Consider the following 25064-nt stretch of genomic DNA (forward strand, 5'->3'; position numbering starts at 1 on the left):
GATGGACAGACTGGCCACAGCAGCTACCAGATTCGTGGGCAGGATTTGCATTTTTTTTCTGTGTGTGTGTGTGTGTGTGTGTGTGTGTGTGTGTGTGGTGTGTGTTGGCATCTTCAAAGTTAACTATACATTTGTGTTATCTATACATTTACAAATAGGTTGACACAAAACATATAGAGAACATATTGGTACCAATTAAAAAGTATCAAACAATCAGGGGCCTATCCCATGGGGAAATCTCTTTATTAAAGAAATCCCTTCGTGAAATGTTTACGCATGTTCGTTGCCCACTGCATCTGTTTGTTTCCTCCCCTTATCTCCAAAGGATCTGTGGCGATGTAAAAGGACGCGTAAGGTAGGAGGTAGCAGACATTAGAAGTGGCTGGAAACAAGAACAAGATGTGTATGTGTTTGAGGCTTAGGAGGATGGGGTAGGTACTTGAAATGAGGAATGAGGTCCCAGAATTATTCCTAATGACCTGCCCGTGTGTTCCAGTAAGCCCAGAGTCTCTCTAACATGCCTTAGCACCAAAAATATCCATGTCCTTTCTGAATATTCCTTCTCCTCAGACAAACTTGTTGAAGCCAAGTGTGGTACTGAGCACTGGGAGGCAGGGACCCTTGGTGAAATACCGCTGGAAGAATGACTAGGGTGGGTGCAGCCTGTTCTTTCAGGCCTTGGCTTTGAGTATTTCAAGCTGTTGCTGCTTTGAAGATTAAAGAGAAGCCAAAACTCAAACCTTTGAAACCAGGATATTTTCCCCCTTCTAGTTCATCAAGTGAGACCTTCAAGTGCATTTCTTAAATATTTGCTTCTACCTAATGTTTTCTAATGTATTTAAATGTAGGCTCTTATCTGAACCCCCGCCCCAGAACCTCTAAGACAACTCAATACTTGTGGGACTTACATCATGCCGAAAAGGAGCCGAGAACTCCAGTGTTTGGAAGAGCAGCTCCAGCTTTGAAAGCAGCAATACCCATATAAGGTACCAAGCACTGGGCTTAGACTTAGACCAAATGATACCTCACAGATCTGTCACCAGATCCAGCCCCGGGCTTGGTAATCCTCAGGTTGACTTCAGCTCTTTCTCTGGACCTGCTTATGATGTACTTTAAAAGTTATTTTAAAAGATTAATACAAACCACAATCGTGGGGTTTAAAGGAGAGAGGTTTCAGGCATGAATATGTAAGATGGGGGCTTGAATTTTAAATGAAGCCAGCATGATGAACTCTAATGAATTATTTCTATCGAATACTAGGTAAGCAGATTGCCAGGGATGAAAAGCTACCAAGAAGACAGAAATCAAGGAAAATAGGGTGGGAAGAAGGTTACATAGCCACAGTTTTGTTATAAGTGTCTAGGCTCTGTGAGGTGGGAGAGGAGGTGGGGAGTCAGGGGAACATAAAAGACCAGGAAGCTATGGAGCAAAGAAAAACATATAAGCTTGCACAGCGGAACAAATGAAGGGCTCTGTGGTAACCATGCCAAGAAATAGGCAGCCCTAGCATTTACTGTTTTAAGGGGGTTTTGTTGTTGTTTTTATTTTTTAAAGATAATCACAGCAGGCAGGTCTCTGAGTAGGCCAGCCAGGTCTACAGAGTGAGTTTCAGGCAGTCACGGCTACACAGAGAAATCCTGTCTCCAAAAACCAAAAAAGAAAGAAAGAAGGGAAGGAAGGAAGGAAGGAAGGAAGGAAGGAAGGAAGGAAGGAAGGAAGGAAGAGTTTTAGTATTTGAGCATCAGAATAGGTCTTGAGTATCAGAATAGGTCATAGACTTTGACAAAAATATCCAAAGTTCACATACACTTATGACAGCATGATTGTAATTGTATGGTTAGCAGTATTGGGCACTGAAATACTCAGGCAGATGGGAAGCATATCACAGTCTGTCAAGGTAGCAGGCTTATATTTAATACATCAGAAAGATTATGCAAGAATGAAGACAGACCCATACCTCTCACTATACACAAGAAGTTAACTAAACGGAAATGGACCGTAGACTTGAAATTTAAGTTCCAAAACCATAACGTCAAACTGTAACATTCTTAGAGGAAACCCAACACTAGCCCTCCAAAGCGTTGGATAAGGCAGCAGCTGGTTGGGTTAAGACATAAAAGGGTAAGTCACAAAGGAAATTAGGTGAATTGGGTTTTATCACAATGCAAGGGAGAGCTTGGTATAAGTCAACGGCAGATCACTTGCTTAGCACAGGTTATTACCAGCACCTGAATGGCAGCCATCTGCAACTCTGGTTCTGGGGAATCCAATAATACCCTCTTCTGACCTCTGCGGGCACCAGGCACACATGGTGAACAGATACAGATGCAGGTACATAAAATAACTTTTTTTAAAGTAGGGAATGAACTTTATAAAAATATTTACAAATAATGCATTAAGGAATTTTATCTAGAATACACAGAAACCTGTCACAATAATATGAGATAAGTAGATCATCATCATTATTGTTTATTATTATTATTATTATTATTATTATTATTATTATTATTATTATTTTTAGACAGGATCTCATTGTGTAGGCTTGGCTGACCTGGAGCTCTCTATGTAGACCAGGTTGGCCTTGAATTCACAGAGCTCTACCAGCCTCCTGAGTGCATGTGCCCCCACCCCTGGAAAGAGATAAATAGTTTTTAATGAGCAAGGGATACCGATAAACAGGAGATACATGAATGGCCATAAATATCTAAGAAGAGGCTTAGTGTCATCAGGGAGACGTAAAGCAGAGCTAAAAGAAGTTGATACTTCCTACCTACTACAGTAATTACAATGTAAGAAGATGGCAATAGGACAGTTGATACCTCATACCTACTACAGTAATTACAATGTAAGAAGATGGCAATAGGACAGTTGATACCTCATACCTACTACAGTAATTACAATGTAAAATGATGGCACTAGGACTCTCAGGCTAGCATCTGGAAATATCAGGCTAGCATCTGGAAATATCACAAAACCTTTGTTTGTGTGTATAGCATTTGACAATGTTTAGATAGCATTCTTTGATCATCTTTGTCCTTCTCTTATATTTTTGGTTGTGAGCCTAGCCTTTAACGGCTGAGCCATCTCTCCAGCCCCATCTTTGTCCTTCTCGTATCTCCCCCAACTACCTCTGAAATTCCTCCTTTCTAACGTGCCCCCCTTCTACTCTCTTACTGAGTTTAAGAAGAGCTGTTGGAATTCATACTGGTGTGGGAATTATTTATTGGCGCATGGGCAATTTACCAGTAGCTACATCCTGAAGAAAAATGAGTCTCCCTCCCCAGGAACGTTTACTTGGCAATAGTTCCTCAGCTGATGGTCCGTCCATTCCCCAAAGATTGTTGATGGGATGTTGATGGCTCAATCTTTTTTTCTTTTTCAAGGTGTATTTATTTATTTTATGTATGCGAGTACACGGTTGTTCTCTTCAGACAGAACAGAAGGGGGCATCGAATCCCATTACAGATGGTTGTGAGCCACCATGTGGTTGCTGGGAATTGAACTCAGGACCTCTGGAAGAACAAATCAGTGCTCTTCACCACTGAGCCATCTCTCCAGTGCCTGATGGCTCTACCTTATTCGGGCCTCTGCAGGTAAGCACAACTACTGTCATCACGAGGGGTTCACAGGACTACCCTTCCCCCCTGCTCTCTACAGAAACTGCTGTTCATACATATTGCTGAAGTGAATACCAATGGCCAGTTGCTTTGAAACAACTTGGCAATGCCTCAAAAAGTTAAAGTGGGTTTGTGGTAAGCCATCCACCAAATTCCTAAGTTGAAACCCTAGCCTCCAAAGTAGTAGTACTGAAGTGAGGGGGCCACAAGGGCTCCCTTTGATTAGATCGTTGGCTCTTATACATGTACAAAGCTAGAATGCACCATCTGCGAAATAAAAGGGGTTCTTACCAAACAGAAATGGACTTCCCAGCATCCAGAAACTCTCTTATTTATAAGGTGCCTCATTCTGGTACTTTGTAGTCCAAGTATGCGAAGACACATATAAGCCAGAAAGTCTACTCTTGGATATATAACAAAATAGTTAATATATAAAAGTGAGTCTACCATAGCTGCGGTGCCATAGCTTAGCATCAGTGTGCTTGCCTTTTTATTTCCTGAGCTCTACATTCAATCCTGAGCACTGTGAACAAATGTTGTGGGGGAAGGGGGAGCAAAACCTCAAAAACCCTAAAAACCTTGTATGTGAATGCTCATAATGTCTAAAAGATGAAAATAACCTGAATGTCTTACAAATAATGAGTCTATATACAAAATACGGTATATCCAGGCAATGGCATATTTTAGATGTTTTTATTAGTACTTATTAGTTATAGACGATAATGGATTGACATTCTTGTGCACGTATACAATGTAATTTGGTTGTATTCATACATATATGTTACTCCCTCTTGACCCTTAAACTTTGGACACTCCTTTATCCACCCAGCTTATGCATTCTCAACTTCTGTATTTCCATGGCTGTGTGACCCAATGAGTTCACAGATTCATTTATAGGAGCATGGGTTAGGGGTTGTTTGTGGGATGGTGGGCAACTCACCAGTAGCTACTCTTCAGAAGAAATTCTTACTCTTCCTCCTCCTCCTCCTCTTCTTCCTCCTCCTCTTCCTCCTCCTCTTCCTCCTCCTCTTCCTCTTCTTCCTCTTCTTCCTCTCTCCCTCCCTGCCCCTCTCTCCTATCTGTTAACTTGTATTATAAATCTTCCATGATGGGACGCTGCCACCTGGCCCATGCAAAGGAATATGATTCAACCTAAGTGGAAAAGAAAAAAAGGCAACAAACAACTTAACCCTTTGCCTGCCGTATCTGAGACCCTGGGATTGAGCCCTGTTATCTATTACATATGGAATGTCTCCTGTGGGCTCATATGTTTAAATACTTGATCCCTGGCTGGTAGCATTGTTTTGAGAGGTTGTGGAACTTTGGGGTTCTAGTGTCCAGCTGGTTAATGTAAGCCATGAAGGCGGACCTCCAAACACGCTGCCCCAGCCTGTTTTCATCTCTCTCTCTCTCTGCTTTCTAGTCCACACACAACTGCACCGATCACTGTTCCCCACTACGTGACGGCCACCAAGACTCCCCCGACTCCCAAATTCCGATCAAAATTATTCCTTTCCGGTGATGGAGAGATGGCCCAGTGTGGACTGGCCTTCGAGAGGACCGGCATTCAATTCCCAGTGCCCACATGGAGGTCCACAAGTATCTGTAAGTCTAATTCTGGAGGATCTGATGTCCTCTTCTGACCTTCTCCGGCACCATGTTTGTGGTGTGCACAGACACACATGCAGGCAAAACACCTATACACATCAAATTAAAACAAAAGAGCTGAGGAAGACTCAGTCCTCTTTTGAATTGTTTCCGTCAGGTACTTTGGTCACACTGCCATGAAGGTAACTAATATAATCCTGGTCATTGCACATACACATGGAACACTGATACACGCTACTCTGAAATCATACGGAGCTAAGGAAAGCAGATACACACAGAAGACTGCTACATGGTTCATATGGAATATCGAGAATAGGGGCCAACCGCAGAGACCCGCAGCCTCAGTGACTATCAGGATAAGCATGAGGTGTACAGAGAGTGGTGTACACCAGTGCCCACCATCCTTGTATGTAGCCCTGGTTGTCCCAGAACTCACAGTAATCCAATGTCTCCCAAGCGCTGGGATTAAAGACCTGCACCCCCACACTAGCCACAGTTCATGTGCGACGACTGGGAGTTAAATGTGATGTCTGTACACGTTTGTGACGGTGCTATAATGCCATGTCCTACTGACTAGTACTCTTCAAAAGAGTAAAAATGTAAATGTTAGTTTTATTTTACTAGAGTTATTGTTTTTCAAACGGAGAAAATAAAGAAACCCAAAAGGCTAAATTGTGAGGCAAAGATACATTTTGAGGGCAGGAATAGTGAAGACCCAGAATGTTATTTTGTCTTTTTTTTTTTCCCCGCCTGGAGCTGAGGACCGAACCCAGGGCCTTGCGCTTGCTAGGCAAGCGCTCTACCACTGAGCTAAATCCCCAACCCCATGAAGACCCAGAATGAAGGCCAGTCAGCTACAGGTCATCTTGTGGAGACCTGAAGCACTGCGCAGAGCTAACCCTGTCCTGACAAGGAGTGGACTGGTAAGGGAGAGGCAGAAGGAAGTTGACGTGCTTGCCACCAAGAAAGGACAGGAAGAAAATACTAGGGAATGCAGAGTTAGAGTTAGCAGAACAAGGCCATCAAACCAGCGAGAACAGAAACAGACTGAGGTAGAAACCCAGAGCTACGTGAAGGTCAGTGCATGTCCCAATATCATGAAAGCAATGTTAAAATAACCTTGACCTGATAAGGACATGCATGAGAGGCGAAAGAGGTAGGTAGAATCCAGGGCTGATTAACTCTGTCCGTGGCTTAGGCGTGGGAGGGAATGATGAAACAAAGTGGAGAGAGCATCTTTCTGGTTGCTGGGCTGAGCTGTTGGTCGTGGGGAATGCGGGGGATTTAAAAGGACTGGATGTCAACACCCCTCCTCTTAAATATCCTAAGCATTTCTGATGTCCTAGGTGCTGTGTAGGCCATTTGAAACGTTCCTCTAAGAACCTGATTTGTTTTCCTCCCTGTACTGAGGATCGAACTCGACGTCTCAGACATGCTATACAAGCATTCTGCCACTGAGCTACAACCCCAGTTTTCTTTTTGTTGTTGCCGTTGTTTTTGTAACTTAGAGTCTGAGTCTCACTAAAGTGCTCAGGCTGGCCTTGAACTTGTTCTGTAGGGCTTGAACTCAAGATCTTTTTACTAGTTGGTATGATGAAAAGGCAGCCCCCATACTCAGAATGTAGTATGTGCTGCTCTCACTAACAAACATACACACACACACATACACACATACACACACACATACACATACATATACACACACATACACACACATATATACACACATACACACATATACACACAAACACACACACATACACACACAAACACACACACATACACACACACATACACACACATACACACATACATACACACACATACACACATACACACATACATACACACACATACACACATACACACATAACATATACACGCACATACACACACAATACACACATACACACACATTCACACACACATACATACACACATACACACACAAACACACACATACACACATACATACACATACATACACACACATACACACATACATACACATACATACACACACATACACACATATACACACATACACACATACCATATACACGCACATACACACATATACACACATACACACACATACACACATAACATATACACGCACATACACACAATACACACACATACACACAATACACACACATACACACATACACACATACACACATACACACATACACACACATTCACACACATATACACACAAACACACACATACATACATACACACATACACACATACCCACACATACACACAGGCACACACACATTCACATACACATACACACACACATACATACACACACATTTACACACACATACATACACACACATACACACATAACATATACACGCACATACACACACAATACACACACAATACACACACATACACACACATACACACATACACACATACACACATACACACACATTCACACACATATACACACAAACACACACATACATACATACACACATACACACATACCCACACATACACACAGGCACACACACATTCACATATACATACACACATACATACACACACATTTACACACACATACATACACACACATTCACACACACATACATACACACACATACACACATACACACACATACACACATGTACACACAACATACATACACATACACAGACATCTATACACATACACATACACACACACACACACACACACACACACACACACACACACACCCCACACCACTAATGGTCATAAACCAATGCCCTGAGAGATGATCTGCTTACACAACTCACCCTGAACCACATAGCTAGCAGGTGGAAGAACTGAAAAGGCAGTTAAGGTTTGAAAAGGGTGGAAATGCTTCACCGTGTTCACACATGGAGGATGAGAGGAGCAATGGAGTCACTGGTTGGAGAAAGAGGTGCTGAGAGAGACTTCAGGGGGCTGGGGACGGCTGAAGAGATTTCATAAGGAAAATAAATGTTTAAATTTGGAGGCTCAAGCAGTGGCTCAGGGCGGGTAAGAGCTGTTCTTGCAGAGAATGTGGGTTTGATTCCCAATACTTTGGAAGACTGCTCTCTGCAGGATCAGCCATGTATCTGGTGCTCGTTTATATATACAGACAATATATACACATAAAGTAATATGTATGTAATCATATATATCATATATACTAGATAGATCATATATAAAGTAAACACACACACACACACACACACACACACACACACACACACACACATGAAATGTTGAACTTGTGGTTAAAGCATTATATCCAGTGGGAAATTCTGCAGGGCAATTAGGTAAGTATGCCTGTAATCTTGAGAGAGGATCAAATCACACAAGAAATTCATTAAGGTAGAGGTGAAACCTAAAGTACAATTTAACCTTCCCAAATGACACTGCTCCTTATATAACAGTCTCTCAAAGGCAGAAGCAAGAAAAATAGGAGAGTCATTCGAGGTGACTGAAGACAGAGAAGAAAGGACCAAAAGGGTTGAGGGGAATGAGGTCAGTCTAATGTCAGGCATGGGGAGGGGGAGTGGTGGGGAGCGTGGAGAGCGAAAAGTAGAAATCCAGCATCCATTTCAAGAAAGGAAAGACCATCCACAGTATCAAATGATGCTGCAAGGCTCGGGAGAAAGTGGTACACTGCCTGAGACAACTGGAGAGCCAACTGAAGAAAAGTAAAATGTTAAAGGGAGGTTTGTTTGGGAAAGCTGAGCAAGAAACACGATGGGGGTTTGGGGGCAGAACACGAGTAAAAAAAATGCTTTTTCAAAAGAGGCCTGAGTTTGAGTTAAGGCTCAGGGAGATCCTGGTAAGCCAAAAGTAACATACAAACTTTCAACAAGACTGGGTGGCTGGAGGGCTCTGAATAACTTCTGAGAGCGGAAAGACTGCTGGACGGAGCGAACCGGAGTATAAACACATTTAAACAGCTACAGTGGCTACTAGCCAATGGGAGGGTGGGGCTCCTTGGGCTATTGTGCTGCTCAGATGGACTTCCTCCAGGAGGTCAGAGCTGGGCCGGAATGTAAGAAGGGAAGGAAGGATGTGATTGAAAGATTATTTCAGTACAACTAGGGCAGAGGCCTGTAAAGGAGAGCTGCGGTGACGTCACACATGCAAATGTGCCTGGCCTCCGGAAGCTGGCCTGGGAACAGTGAGTAGGACCCCTACTTGTGAATGATTAGGAGCTTAGGGACCTGCCTTCTCAGTAACGACAGGAACTGCACCCCAGTCAGGGATGCTTGTTAATAAATGGGCTGGGCTCTGTCCCGATTCCCAATGCTATTCATTGTGCAGTCGGATTCTTCTAGTTTGGGTGGCAGGCCTAAGTCTCCATTCTGAGAAAATGGTCTCTGGCTTTGTCCTTTGTTATCACCGTGTCCTCTGCAAACACAAACACCCTTTGTTGGTCCCAAAGCAGGATTTGCAGGGCCACTGAAAGCCAAGCCAGTTACCTCGGTTCCAACTGCCCTGAGGCCAATTTACAAGGACAAAAGTGTTTTGTTGTTTTTAATCTGCTAGGTCATAAGGAGGCTTCTCAGGTGACAGAGAACGTCCCAGCAGCTGAACAGCGCCATCTGGTGCCTGGGAGGTGTCACTTTGAAGCTTTGCTCTTCTTTGAACTAACCTCAACACATCATTAAGGCTCTCTCTACCAACTGTAACACCAGTTCTAAGGGTTCCGATGCCCTCTTCTGGCCTCTGTGGGCATCAAGCATGCACGTGGTGCACAGACATACTGCAGCAAAAACCATTCACACACATAAAATTAAAAACAAACAAACAAATAAGGAATTTAGCCAAAGCCGGGGTGTGATGGCACAGCTTTAAACCTCAGCACTTGAAAGGTAGAGAAAGCTGGGGTTGGGGATTTAGCTCAGTGGTAGAGCACTTGCCTAGCAAGCGCAAGGCCCTGGGTTTGGTCCCCAGCTCCGGGTGGGGGGTGGGGGGGAAGGTAGAGAAAGGCAGATCTCTGTGAGTTTGGGGCCAGCTTGGTCTAGCTACATATGAGACTCAATCAACCAATCTCTCTCTCTCTCTCTCTCTCTCTCTCTCTCTCTCTCTCTCTCTCCCTCTCCTTTTCTCTCTCCCTCCCCTCCCCCTCCCTCCTCCCCTCTCTCTGTCTCTGTCTCTGTCTCTGTCTGTCAGGGACTTGTGAGACGGCTCATCAGGTAAAGACCCTTGTCATCACGAGTTGTTCTCTGGTCTCCTATGCTGCTCCCAAGGACTGTGCAACCCCTTCAACCCCCCAAAAGCCTAAATAAATAAATAAATAAATGCAGAGAAGATGGAAATGCTCGTGCTATATGTATTTTACCATACCAGAGATTGGGAAAAGATGAACTTCTCCCTGAGATGTCATTCCCTTTAGGATGACCAACCCCCTACATGATTGACATCTGCTGCTTCCGATCATCCCCATCGATATGCGTGCAGGCTCTATTATCTGTACCTGAACAGCAGAGAGAGAAACTATATCTTGGTCACGTGCGTGCTTCTGGTACTCATTCATAGATGGTGGCCCCGTAAGCATGAAACCATTTGAACGGCATGCTTGAATGCAGCCTCTCTACTTTCTCAGGTCTTTAAGAACTGTTTATTTTACACTTTATCCCCTCCCAACCTCCGTGTGTGCACGCACACGTGTGTGTGCATGTCCTCCAGGCTTCCATCAGAGGAAAACTGGCAGGGGTTGACTCTCTCTTTCCCCTATGTGAGTCCTAGGGATGGAACTTGGGTGTCAGGCTTGCCAACAAATGCCTTTATCTGCTGAGCCATCTTCAAGGGCCCTCCAGTTCGGTTACTTTTTACATTTCAGCCCCAAATCGACTCTGAAGAAACCAAAACAAGTCATCTTCGACTTAAAGTTTGCTTTCGAGCAGAAGGCAATGGAGAAACAGCAAGCAGAAGAAAGGCTCGTCTGCTCCCTTTTCTCCAGAGACAGGACACAAACGGGGTACAAATTCTCCTGTCCAGATGACAACACTACGTTGAAAACAGGAGACTGTTTCATTCACTATTCTTCATCCATTTTCTTCCCACCATTTTGGACCCTTGGAAGCCTAAACTTGTTCTCTGCTATTTCTTTTTGGCAGTGCTGGGGATTGGACCCAGGTGTTGTGAATGATAACAAGTGTTCTACCATCCACCATATTCTCAGTCGTGCAATTTATTCCTTATTTTATTTTGTACGTGTGTTTTAACCTACATGTATATCCATGCACCGTGTGTGTAACTGGAGCTCATGGAAGCCAGAAGAGAGCATCGGGCACCCTAAGACTGGAGTTAAGACAGTCATGAGCCACTTTGTGGATGCCGGAATTCAAACATGGGTCCTCTGGAAGAGCAACCAGTGTTTGTAAGTGCTGAACCTTCTCTTGACCCTTATTGTTTGTTTGTTTAGAAAAGATCTGGCTATGTAGCCCAGGCTGGTCTCTAACTCACAATCCTCCTGTCTCTGTCCCTTGGGTGGTCTGCAGTCTGGGATTACAAGTATATGGCACCAGCCCATTCTAATTTCTTGATCTCGCTTGAAGTCGCTGTATAAGCCGGAACTCTGAAGCTCTGCCTGGAGTTGTTTCCAGGGGGCTTCTGTGTGATGCTCATTAAGTGCGTTAATAATCTTGCCTTTTGCTTCCTGGTAGTCTTTATCGTCTCAGCTAAGAACTACAAGGAATTACGAAAGAAGTCTTTCACCTTTGACAACTGTTTCAACTATCCCACTCAAACTGTTTTTCATATCATTCTGTCATTCATCCATGTTGGTAGGCAGGGTCTCACTTTGTAGCTCTGGCTGTCTTGGAATTTACCATGTACACCTGGCTGGCTTCAAACTCAGAGAGATCCTCCTGCCTCTGCCCCTCAAGTGCTGGTATTAAAGGTCTGCCCATCACCACACCCAGCACCAGTTTTTTTTCCCATGTCATCTTCTTTTGCCAAATTCTCTCTCTAGATGGCTTTCTTGTTTTGAGGCTGTAGATCCCCATGCTGAGGAGCCCCATGTTTCTTGTCTAGCCCTGCTCTTGGTGCTCCAGAATCATGGACCCCTGCGAAACATGAGTACTACACTCAGGGTGAGACTCTGGACTTCTTCACCAATGTCTGCATTGTTGACATTACCAAATGGTACCCTACACTCACTCGTGTGACTTAAAACCGAGGAGGTAAGCTTGGTCCAATTCTGCTAGTCTGTGTCTGGAATAGATTCCATTTTCCATCCCCCACATCCCTCTGTGGTTTAAGCTATGGTCATCTCATTGAGACTATGTACTTAGCAGCCTCCTGTGTGCTTTCTCCAATGTCCCTCCAGTTTACTTTCTACCCAGTGCTCAGAACAATCCTCCCCATCGGTAACTCTCACAGTAGCTGCCATCTGCCATGTTTCAAAGGAGAGCCATCGTTGGAAAGGCCTCACGTGATCTGGCCTGAACTGACCTCCTGATCGCTCGCTCTCCGTGTCATATCACATAGGCTTCCTTGCCTTTCTGTCTTACCACACACTGTCCTTTTGCCTGCAGGCTTTCCTGGGATCCTCTGTGAGCTCTGGAAGGCTCTAGGACAGCACAATCCATAGGAGTTGCTCATCCACTCGTCTTCTATTTCCCCATCTACCTCTGTTGTCCTAGAAGACGTTGCAGTTGTCAGACCTTTGTTTGTTTGTTCACTCATCTCCGTGACACTCCGGTCACCTCTGAACCCAGAATGTGAGCTCCTAGAGGAAGGGATCTCCTGCCTCTATCCCACAGGCACCATTCTTGTCTTGTTCATAGCCACACCCCAGCTGAGCACAGGGCCCTGCACATGGCTAGTGCTCAATAAATATTTACTGCATGAATAAAAGATCGAAAGAGGGTAAGTAAAAGAACACTGGCTGTGTGCCTTGCCTCGGATCTATGCTTCCAAGAAACTTAAACTCTCTTAGAGGGCCATTAGATCCAAGAACAAACATCACAGAGAAATATTGATGCGTTCCTTCAGACACACGAATATTCAGCAGTGTGCCACTTCCTATGGTTGTACTGTAGACAAACTGTGTACAGATACTGCCCTAATCTCCTCATGGGTGCGGTTCTGTAACGCCCACCCCCACTGACCTTCCCTAGTCAACCTTGGCTCCTGCCCTCCTAACCTAAATGCTTCTCCTCAATGACTTCTGGGCCTCACTGAAGCTGAAGCCTTCAGAAAGTAGCCCTTGCTTTACCAACTCTCATTCAAGCCCCTTAGCAGGATCACAAGGGAGAGCCATCCATATCTTCGTTAGAAGTTAGTGCACCTATAGCTGTACTCCATTCCCTCCTGGTCTCTATTCGTGAACTCTGGACTGTTTTTCAGGGACTTGAGTTCCTTCTTAACCGGAGATTTCTCACGGCATTTACTATGCTCAGATCTTCGTATTTGCACCGCGTGGAGGACACCTCAGGATGTCCCGCCCTTTCCCATTTCCTTGCAGCTGACCTCTCCTTCCAAGTCAAGCTTCCCAGAGATGCTTACGGCTCTGTCTACACCGTCACAGCTCTGTCTCCTTACCGCTGTCTTAGCGCTATTAAATCGCCATCTTCCCTACCCCACAGATATAGTTAATGGGGAATCATGAACTGCCTGAAAGCCACTATAATTGACAGTTTTTAAAAAAGGAAGAAAGGAAGGAAGGAAGGAAGGAAAACTTTTATCACAGGCACTGAGGGTGTCACAGAAAATGGCTTGCAACTAAAGCAAGTTGTAAAGTAGCATTACAAAGGCCGGACACACGTATACTTCTCCTCTGAGGAAATACGGAGACAAGTTTGAGGTGGTGAAGCAATGTTTATGGCAAGCCCTTGTTTGACCTGACCAAACCAGAGTGGAGCTGCTGGAACTGGTGCCATGCAATCAACCTTGAAATTGACTGGCTTTCTGGAAATAGGATACTCATAGCAGTAATCGCTCGTTGACATAAGCTGGCATGAAAATTCTCCCATGAGTTAGTTAACCCCATATAAGCAACTCTGGGACTGGGACATTTCACATTGGTAGAATAGCCTGGGTTCAATCCTCTGCACTGATGATGATGGTGGTGGTGATGATGATGATACTGAAGTCTAATATTAAAATTTTTGAAGGGTCCTTCTTTAAAAGGGGAACAAGAATACCCTTGGCAGGGAATAGAGAGGCAAAGTTTAAAACAGAGGCAGAAGGAGCACCCATTCAGAGCCTGCCCCACATGTGGCCCATACATATACAGCCATCCAATTAGACAAGATGGATGAAGCAAAGAAGTGCAGGCCGGCAGGAACCGGATGTAGATCGCTCCTGAGAGACACAGCCAGAATACAGCAAATACAGAGGCGAATGCCCGCAGCAAACTACTGAACTGAGAATAGGACCCCCGTTGAAGGAATCAGAGAAAGAACTGGAAGAGCTTGAAGGGGCTCGAGACCCCATATGTACAACAATGCCAAGCAACCAGAGCTTCCAGGGACTAAGCCACTACCTAAAGACTATACATGGACTGACCCTGGACTCTGACCTCATAGGTAGCAATGAATATCCTAGTAAGAGCACCAGTGGAAGGGGAAGCCCTTGGTCCTGCCAAGACTGAACCCCCAGTGAACGTGATTGCTGGGGGGAGGGCGGCAATGGGGGGAGGATGGGGAGGGGAACACCCATAAAGAAGGGGGGGAGGGATTAGGGGGATGTTTGCCCGGAAACCGGGAAAGGGAATAACACTCAAAATGTAAATAAGAAATACTCAAGTTAATAAAAAAAATTTTTCGGGGTTGGGGATTTAGCTCAGTGGTAGAGCGCTTGCCTAGCAAGCGCAAGGCCCTGGGTTCGGTCCCCAGCTCTGAAAAAAAAAAAAGAAAAGAAAAAAAAAAGAAAAATATTTTTTGAAGGGGTTCTAGAAAAAATATTAAATTTGTGATGGCTATTTTTTTTTTTCCGGAGTGGGGACCGAACCCAGGGCCTTGCGCTTGCTAGGCAAGCACTCTACCACTGAGCTAAATCCCCAACCCCTTGTGATGGCTATTCTTGGTAGTCAACTTGATTGCATTTAGAATGAACCTCACTCCAGAAGTGGAACACATACCTGTGAGAGTTTTTTCCCTCCTTGGTAGGTGAATTCACTTTTAGTCCTCACCTTCCAGGTAGGGCAACACACATCTTTGATCCAGACTTGAGTCAGGAAGACACACCTTCAACCTGGGCCACACCTTCTGCTAGAAACCTATACAGACACAGAAGAAGGAAGCTTCATTTCTGCCTGCTTGCTCTTGCCTGGCTAACAAGTCCATTCCTTCACTGGCATGAGACCCTACTTTTTTGGAATTCCAGTGTCTACTGAAGACTAGTTGAGCCATTCAGTCTTTTGGACTGAGCAACTTCTGGATTCTTGGGCTTTTCATTCCTAGCCATCCATTGTTTGATTACTTGGACCACAGCCTATAGCCTATAAGTGCTTCTAATAAATCCCCTTCCTATATGTATAGAAAGGGGGGATTCATTCTATAAGTTCTGCTACTCTAGAAAGCCCTGATTAATATAATCTTTAAGCAACTTTTTCTAATGGTGTTACATTTCTTTAACAGGCTTCAGATGGGTAGGATTACGGAAATGATCAGCTAAAAGAAGGTAAGGACTGTTTTACACATGTGTAGCTTCGTGGGCTCTTGTTTCCCTGATAAAGGTGTGCAACTTTCAGGCAGGTAACGGAAACAGACAACGTTCTCCCTGCGTCTGTTGAGACTCAGATGCCCTTATTTCAAGCAACCCTTGAACTCCATGTAAACAGCCAACAATTTAAATGATGTAAGGTTGATGCGTCCTGTGCTGCAGTTTCCCCCACTGCCCTTGAGTAGTCAACCTTGGCCGCGCTGACCCGGCTCACTGCTCTCCCAGCAAGCTCGAATGCACACAGTGGAAATGTATCGGTAGTGTCAGCGCCGACCTCATGGTGGCTTTTCCCAGAGGATGGCAAAGGGAATTTTCAACTCTCCTTTTCCTGGATCTTTCGGCAGCCTCTGGTACGGAAAGCCATTTTCCCCTCACAGAGCAGTCTGTTGGCTCCAGCATCACTGTGTGCCCTGGCCTCTCTCTCGGTTCTTCTCAGACCTCTTTCCTCTTTGTGACAAATTTGCTGGAGTCCTTGAGTCGCTGTCTGAAGCTTTCATTCTCTTGTCACTCAAAGGTCTCTTTCTCGGGGTGTCATCCCATGGTGCCAAACCCCAGCTCCATGTTAACCAATCCCCCAGGTAAACCAGCAGGTGAGATTAACCAGACCACGTACTCAGTTCCTAATGTCCCACGTGAGCATCCGACTCAATACACACACCATTCGGCCCTGGGTGAGAGGAGAACACTTTGGAGTTGTTTTTGATATAATCTATACCTCTTGCCTCTTTTACACCACTACTAAAGACCGTTCATTTCTTTTTCTCCTACACTTTTACCACCTCTGTCCCATCTCTCAGTCTTTCTCTCTACCACCCATCACATTTGCCAAGGCAACCTGATGGGGTCCCCATACTTGCCCTTGTGCTTCTCATGCTCTCGACGCCATAGCCCAACGAAAAGTAGAACAACCAACTTAAAGCACACTGGGAGAAAGATCAGAATCTTTGCGTGGCCTCCGGTCCCTGAGTGACCTGAATCCACCAGCTATATCTGGTTCTCAGCTCCCACCCTCCTCAAACACCAGCTAATTTCTCTAGTCAGTTTCCTCTTGCAGGGCTCCCGAGGATTTTCACTGTCTGATGGCGCTTTCCTTCTGGTCCTCCTTCTATTCAACCCTCCTCCCTCAGATTTATTTATGTATGAGTGTTCTGCCTTAAGCTATGTACGGGCACCATGTATGTACCTGGTGCCTCCTGGAGTCAGAAGAGGTCTCCAGTCCCCTGGGAGTTACAGATGGCTGTGAGCTGCCATGTGGGTGCTGGGCATCACATGGTCCCAGGTCCTCTGGAAGAGCAACATGCCATCCTCCTAACAGCTGAGCCATCTCTCCAGCCCCAATGGAATTATCTTTTAAAACATCTCCTCTCCAATCCAAACGTGTGCCTTTTAAAACTAGCTATAGAAAAGCTTCAAATCATGACTTAGGTTGCAGAAGCAGGAGGATTGCCACAAGTTCAAGGCCAGCCTCCTGTCTACAGAGTCATTTCCAGGCCAGCCAAGGCTAAATAGCCAGATCCTGTCTTTTAAAAACAGAGTCTCATTTTTCTAAAAACCTGTGTGTGTGTGTGTGTGTGTGTGTGTGTGTGTGTGTGTGTGTGTGTGTGTGTGGTGTACCTGCATGTATTTGTAGCACATGAATGCAGGAGCCAGGAGAGGAAGTTGGACCTCTTGAAACCAGAGCTCTAGGTGATTGTGAGGCACCATGAATACAGCCTAGGGCTCACTCACAGCGCCTCGTAACTTGACTTTTCAGGAGCTCTGAGTGGCAACTTTGGAGTTCCTGCTGTGTGGGTTGTGCTTCTTGGCAAAAATCTTTACAATGAATAATAGAAAAGCCCCGTTAGGTCTCCACTCTGTCTCCCCCAAACCAGAACAGGATCATTTCCTACATTAGGCCCAGCTAATGTCTTATCTGATTTAATTTTTAATATTTTGGATGGTGACTCTCACGAGTTTGCCGAGGAGGCCATTTCATAATTCAATATTTCCCTCCCAGATAGGGAGTGTTTCCAGTAATCAATCCAAATGTTTATAAATTTATTTTGTTCTCTTGGAGATGGAGTGCTTCCTCTCTGCGAAAGGTAAAAATTTCCAAATATGGTATTAGGATACAACAGCTCCCCAAGGGGCAACCTATTTCCTTAGTCTGCAAAAAGAAATTAATATCCCCGACGGTTTTCCTTGCTTTTCTGCAAGCCTATAATTTTCTTCTAGCCTTTTATTATCTTCATAAGTTTATTTCTTACTTTAAAAAAAATGGCTATGAACCAGAAAGATGGTTTACCTGCCTCCCAGCCTCCCTCCCGATCATGATGATGATGATGATGATGGTGGTGGTGGTGGTGGTGGTGATGATGATGATGGTGATGATGGTGGTGGTGATGATGGTGGTGGTGGTGGTGGTGGTGGTGATGATGATGGTGGTGATGATGATGGTGGTGGTGATGATGATGATGGTGGTGATGATGATGGTGGTGGTGGTGGTGATGATGATGATAGCAACAGCAATAGAGAAAATGGAAAAGGGAGAGTTATACAAGTTGGAACAGGCAAATGTGGAAGCATCAAAGAGGCCTGAGTGTCTGGATGGTAAGAGCGAGGGATGGGTGTACAATGGCCGTGCTCATTCGAGAGCCCTGTGAGGTTGCTGAGGGAACAGGGCATTCATTGCTAGTCCCCATAGCTGACCTGTGGCAATAGACCATAGGAAACCCAGATGGATGTCTGTGTAGAGGAGACAAGAGGGTGACAAGAGCACAGGATCTATGGTTCCTGTGTGACTGAAGTGACAGAAATCAACGGCAGATTAGAGGACCTATACAAGGCAAGCACGTCATCTGACAGCCATCTGTAACTCCAGCTCCAGGAGCTCTGACGCCCTCTTCTGGCCTCTGAGGGCAATGGCACACATATAGCGTACACTCACAAACACACACATAAAGAAAAATAAAACAATTGTTTAAAAAATGTGGAAATGGGGGGCTGGAGAGATGGCTCAGCGGTTAAGAGCGCTGACTGCTCTTCCAGAGGTCCTGAGTTCAATTCCCAGCAACCACATGGTGGCTCACAACCATCTGTTATGGGATCTGATGCCCTCTTCCGGTGTGTCTGAAGACAGTGTATATAATAAATAAACCTTTAAAAAAAATTGTGGAAATGGAACAAACCCACCAGAGCTTTCAGCTAGGATAGCTGGGTAAACAGGAAGACCTGTTAGTGGTATCAGGACCTATATTAGGTTTTGAGAAAGAAATGACTTGAAGTCAGTTTTGTTATGCTGAGTCTATGGTGGTGACTTAGAAACACCCAGTTCCCCCTGGGTTAAGATGGCTTTGAGACAACAGCTCACAAGACCTGAATGCTAAGCCAGTCTGATTTTCTGAGTTCTAACTCGGAAGGGGAAACATTTTCTTTCCGCCGTTGTAGCCCTTCGTTAGATACTGGCCCAGATCCTAAGCATGTATACCCTGAGGTATGAGCTTGGGATGCCCCACTCCCCCTTCTGTCCTATACAACTGCTTGGCCACCTTCATTGCCAACCTGCTGGCTCTCTTGGACACTTAACTGGTGGGCATGAGTCTTAGTCTCTTTCTTCTTTGTATCCCCTTCCCTCCTCTTAGCAGCTTGTCTGTACTGTTCTTAGTTTTCTCTCAAATCACTGTAAAACGACCCTCAAGTTTCAGAACAAAAGGAGGCATTCTCTTTGTAGGGCTGAAGTTTAAGGACATAGCAGGGTTGCAACTCTGCACTTGCGAGTTATACATACACATACATACACACATACATACATACACACATATATATATATACATATATACACATACTTCACATATACATACACACATACATATATATACACATACATCACACATACATATACACATACATATACATATATAAATATATACACACATACATACACACACATACATATACATATACACATACATATACATTTATACATACACACATACATACATACACACACATATATACATATATACACATACATCACACATTCATACACACATACACACATACATATACACATACATACACACATACATATACATATATACACATATATCACATATACATACATAGACACATATACACATACATACACATATACATACACACATACATACATATATGTACACACATACACACAATTATATGCTATAGACATAGTAACTTGATAGTGTTAATATTACATACATAAATAAAAGACAAAGATATTTTGAGATCACCCAGGCGGAAAGATTAGCTCCATGGAAAAGAGTCGTGGGGCTCTCCAACAAATAAAGGTCGGGGGGCTGGGGATTTAGCTCAGTGGTAGAGCGCTTGCCTAGGAAGCGCAAGGCCCTGGGTTCGGTCCCCAGCTCCGAAAAAAAGAAAAAGGAAAAAAAAAAAAACAAAAAAAAAAAAAACAAGTAAAGGTCGGGTCAGAGGATCTGAGGAAACAGGAAGATGTCCGGCCCAAGGAGAAAGGTTTCCCGAGTGTGTGTGGGCCAGAAGGTGCCAGGAACAGTTAGGTGCCTTCTTCCCTCTTGCTTTTTATTCTTTAAAATAAAAATCCAGTTCCCAGGGGTTGCTTTCTGTGTTAGTACATTCAGGGTGTGACACCAAAGCCCCTCATACTGAGTAATTCATTACTTGCAGGGGTCTACTGCCCATAGTTCGGGAAGCTGGGAGACTAAGGTCAGTGTGCCAGCAGAACTGATGTCTGGACAGGTCCCATTCTTCGCATTGTGGGACAACGATTGGGCAAGACATATGGGGGGATTTCAACAAACAGTTCAAAACCTTATCTGCAATGTCTGGGACCAAAATGTTTGATATTTTGCTTCTTTACCTCTCTTGCTTTTCTTCCTCCCCATCTCCTCCCCACCTCCTCCCCCCTTCTCCCTTCGCATCCTTTTCCACCTCTGCCTTCCCCCTCTTCTCTCCTTTTCCTTTGGATTTTGAGATATCTTCTTACAAGTCGACTATCCCTATACCCGGAATAAGATCAAGAATACTTGGTTCTGAGCCGAAATTTCAAGCTTCAGAGCATTTTTTCCTTTTACATTTTTAGATCGGGGATGCTAAACCTGTATGAATGGGGGCCTTAGAGACATTTAGGCCACAGCATTACCTGTGCCGGAAAATATTTTACACCACACTGCCTGCGTTCAGTGCTCACCCATGCCAAATTTAGGTAAAGGTCTTGGTGTTTATTTAGCGCAAACTCCCACACTGTTGGAAAGTGTCCCAGTGAGCTTTTCTGTCGCTGTGATAAAACATTATGCAAAGGGAACTCCAGGAGGAAGGTTAATATTACTTAACAGGTTAGTCCATCGGGCAGGGGGCTGAAAGTAGCAGCCAAAGGACGGACCACAGAAGAAGGCTGCTTTCTTCCACAGCGAGGACCACCTGTTCCCGGGTGGCACTGCCCAAAGGAGGTGGTGGTGGGCCTCCCACTTAGATCAATAATAATAATGATGATGATGATGATGATGATGATGATGATGATGATGATGACGATAAGGCCGGGCATGGTATCGTACGCCTTGAATTCCGGCACTCGAGAGGCAGAGGTAGGCAGATTTCTGTGAGTTCAAGGTCAACCTGGTCTATGAAGCAAGTTCAGGACAGCCAGGGCTACACAGAGAAACCCTGTCTCGACACCCTCCCCCCCCCAAAAAAAGAAGCCCTATAGACATGCCTGCAGGCTAATCTGATGTAGGCATTTTCTCAGCTGGGATTAGTTCCTGCTTCATAGCTTGCTGACTGGTTTGGGTCAAGAGGCTGAAACTAAATAGCAGAGTGAACTGAGGCTTGCAGGCAGAGCGCTTCTTGGCAAATAATAGGCAACAAATTGAGCTACACCAAGCTAACTGAATGGAACGGTGAAGGAAAATGGCATGTGAGTGTATTGTATTTTGTGTTTTGTAGTTTGCATTGCGAGCCATTCAAGCCTGTTACGTTGTAACTAACGCCCTTATCCGTACCAGTAGTCCCTGTGTTGACCAGTAGGGGGAGCCAGCTGGAGGGGGTAGGCTTGACGGAAGCTTCAAGAGAGGACGCTGGGCAACAATGACAAGCACCCACCTTTCTTAGGACATCTGGGTGACATGCGCCAGGAATAGGAACAAGAATCGGTCTAGCTCGGCTGTGTCTCTTTGGCTACGTTCCCTTTGTTGTTCAGACAAGGTCTCACGCACCCCAGGCTAGCCTCAGATTGCCGAGTAGTTGAGGATTGACCTTGACTTTCTGAACTTCTTGCTTCCTTTTCTTCCAACCTGGTGCTGGGGATGGAGCTGGGGAATTGTGTATGCTGGGCACTCAGTCCACTGACAGAGCAACATTGTCTGCCCTTTTTTGCTACTTTTTGGCTCTGTCTCTTTGTTATGTAGCTTAGGCCGGCATAGGATTTGTGATCCTCCTGCCTCTACCTCCTGCATGCTGGGACTACCGGGATTAAAAGCATCATCCATCAATACCCTCATTGTATTTTCTTTCAGCGATTAGAGCGGGAATTGTAAAAGCAAGGTGACCAGTCTGTTGCAGAGGTCCAGGATGTTGGATTGGTTTTGTTCTCAGTACCTGGGCAGGCAGGTGCATACTGGCAATTGCTATGCTGTCCCCTGAAAAGGGCCACTGAGGCCTCCCAGTCAGGACACAAACATGCAATCAAACAAAAAGCCTGCAAACACACGTTGATTCCTCCCCCGTCCTCTTGTTTGCTGGACATACACTGAGTGCCACTGAGAAGGCAAGGCTGCGCTGGGAACCCCCCCCCCCCCCCCCCCCCCGCTGCACCATCTGGCTTCATGGTCAGTGAGTTCACCGGAAGCGCTTTCTCCTCACAGACCTGAGCGCTTGATTCCCGATTTGATTCAAGACACCCGGTAAGGAAGCTATTGAGCCACCCCCCCCCCCCCCCCCGCCCCCAGGCTGCCTCTGAGGAAGAGAACCTGGATAAAGACTGGTTCACTTTTGCCTGAATGAAGGATGAGAGGGTGACCTTTCTCATTCTTAGGCTTACAGGAATGCCCTTAGCTCAGGGCAATGACTCAGCAAGCATGGGGCGGGGCGGGGCTACAGAATCGAAGCCTGGTGTCTGACTTTTCTGTTCTCTAAGCAGATGCAGAAGCTCTCACAAAGGAAAGGGAACCATAAATAAAACATTTCCTTAAAACAAAAACAAAAACAAAAACAAAATCACCCTACCCCAGACTTCCATTTTGACTACAGTTTTAAATGAGAGGAACCTATTGGCAGGCAGATATATTGGCAGGATTAAATTCTAAGAGACGTCATTGCCGACCGCATGATAAGCACTTCGAGGGTTCAAGCACAGCACCCTCTATTGGGAGCACCTTTTCTTGGGAGCACACTCTCTGGGGAGCACCTTTCTGGGGCCGGTTCCAGATGCTAACAATACAACCCTGGGCAAAACAACTAAAATCCTTACCACGTAGACTAAGTATTTCCCATGGAGTTTACAGAAAGGGGAGCGGGGGAGAAAGTACATGAGAAACATTAGTGCTAAATATGGAAAAGAGAAAGAGACACAGGTGTGGAGACAACTGTAAAACATGGGGTGGGGGCTGTGATTCAGACAGAATGGTTTTAAGGAAGCTTTATGAAAAGGTATAGAGACCTGAATAAGATAAGGAAGAGAGGCAAGCCGATATTTGGGAAAGAGCACGTCAGACAGTAAAATGTTACCTGAGGACGGCTTAAAGAATGGACACATTTGCATAAAGGCTGAAGCTGAGTAGGTGTGAGTTGAGGCCAGAGGTGTGGTAAGGGCCTGATGATGACAGTTTTCTGGTTGGCAGACTGACTGTGGGAGACTCAGTACTGGCGAACTCTTTGAATTTGGATAAGCACTCATGTATTACACACACACACACACACACACACACACACACACACACACACACGAAGGAAGGGGGAAAGAGAAGGAGAAGGGGTGGGGGAGGGAAGCAGAGGGGGGAGAGACAGAGAGAGAGATATCTACCTGGTGAGGCCTTAATGTGTCTCAGATCTATCAGATCCATCTTTCTCCAGAACAAGGAATTCACTAGGGCTACAAGCTGGATAAGCGCCAGTGATAGCTTATTAAACGAACCCAAGTTTAACCGTTGGTCACTGGAAGTGGCTCACACACACCCTCCTTCTTTCCACACGGAACTGGGCAGAACCATACATTTTTTGTTTTTGCTCATGGCTCTGCCCCCCACAGAAGTGGTACCTGGGGGTACTCTTGGAAGAGGCTCATGGGTCACTTGGGACAGGAAGAACCAACCACACATGAGAGTGGCACGCCATTCAAAAATTCGACCAAGTAACCATCCTAAATGTTCATCCACTCTGGAGTTCCCAAACTAATGGCTGGTAAACTGGGAAGAAGCCACACGGAGTGAATTGGAGAACCTTCTGGAAGCCCATAAAACACATATGAATATATATACCATTACCAGAAACTCAGAAAGGGTTAGAAAGGCTGAGAATCAAAACAGCTCATTCCTTCCCTTCTTCCCTCCCCCTCCTCTGCCTCCTCCCTCCTCTTTTCCTTCCCTCCTCCTCCTTCCTTCGCTCCTTCCCTTGTCTCTTCTCCCCTAGGATTCTCTACACTGAGCATGCTCACTCGGGCCCACCTCGGAGCGCATGGAGTCTAGCCTTTCTGATTGTAGAGCTTCTGTGTCTTACAGGTTGCGTTTTGAGTTTGGTCCCTGTACAGGCTGCAGAGCTTCCTGAAGACCTGTCCGTCTGTATCTGAGTGTATTCTTACAAAGCCTTCAGTAAGTTCAGCGTGTTAACCGGCCCCTTCCAGTTGGTTGGACGCCCTGTCCTTTGGCAAACGGAGCACGCGCCATGCCTGGGAGTTCTCCTCACTAGGCACCCTGCCAACCAAGCTTCCTGGGAGGGGACAGCTGGGCGGAATTTCCCCTTGGGCCAGATGGAGTACCAGCCACAGCAGCAGCAGACTAGTGCAAGATAAACTCAGAGGCTCCCACGCACTGTTTTCTTGGCTAGGAGGGCCTTCTTCGTTTTGTTTTGTTTTGGGGAGGGCGTATTTTGAAACGTGGTCTCGTGCAGGCTAGGCTGGCCTTGCCATTCCCGTGTGGCCCAATGGGACCTTGAACTCTGTATTCTCCTATTTCCTCCTCCCAAGGGC

General features: G+C 45.3%; 1 long non-coding RNA gene across 2 annotated transcripts; it reads right to left on the minus strand.

Annotated features, from left to right (window-relative positions):
* Positions 1–4296: 4296 nt before the first annotated feature.
* On the minus strand, positions 4297–24791 carry LOC148000900 (uncharacterized). 2 transcript variants are annotated; one of them, XR_015638701.1, is made up of 3 exons: positions 24544–24791; positions 15309–15446; positions 4297–4769 (listed from the first exon to the last, which is right to left on the minus strand). It is a non-coding gene; the product is annotated as an uncharacterized LOC148000900 (long non-coding RNA). The 2 variants fall into 2 exon arrangements; XR_015638702.1 differs by lacking the exon at positions 15309–15446.
* Between the last annotated feature and the right edge of the window lie 273 nt (positions 24792–25064).

The sequence above is a fragment of the Rattus norvegicus genome, chromosome 15 (genome assembly GCF_021556685.1).
Source record: "Rattus norvegicus strain SHRSP/BbbUtx chromosome 15, alternate assembly SHRSP_T2T, whole genome shotgun sequence".
Classification (NCBI taxonomy): domain Eukaryota; kingdom Metazoa; phylum Chordata; class Mammalia; order Rodentia; family Muridae; genus Rattus; species Rattus norvegicus.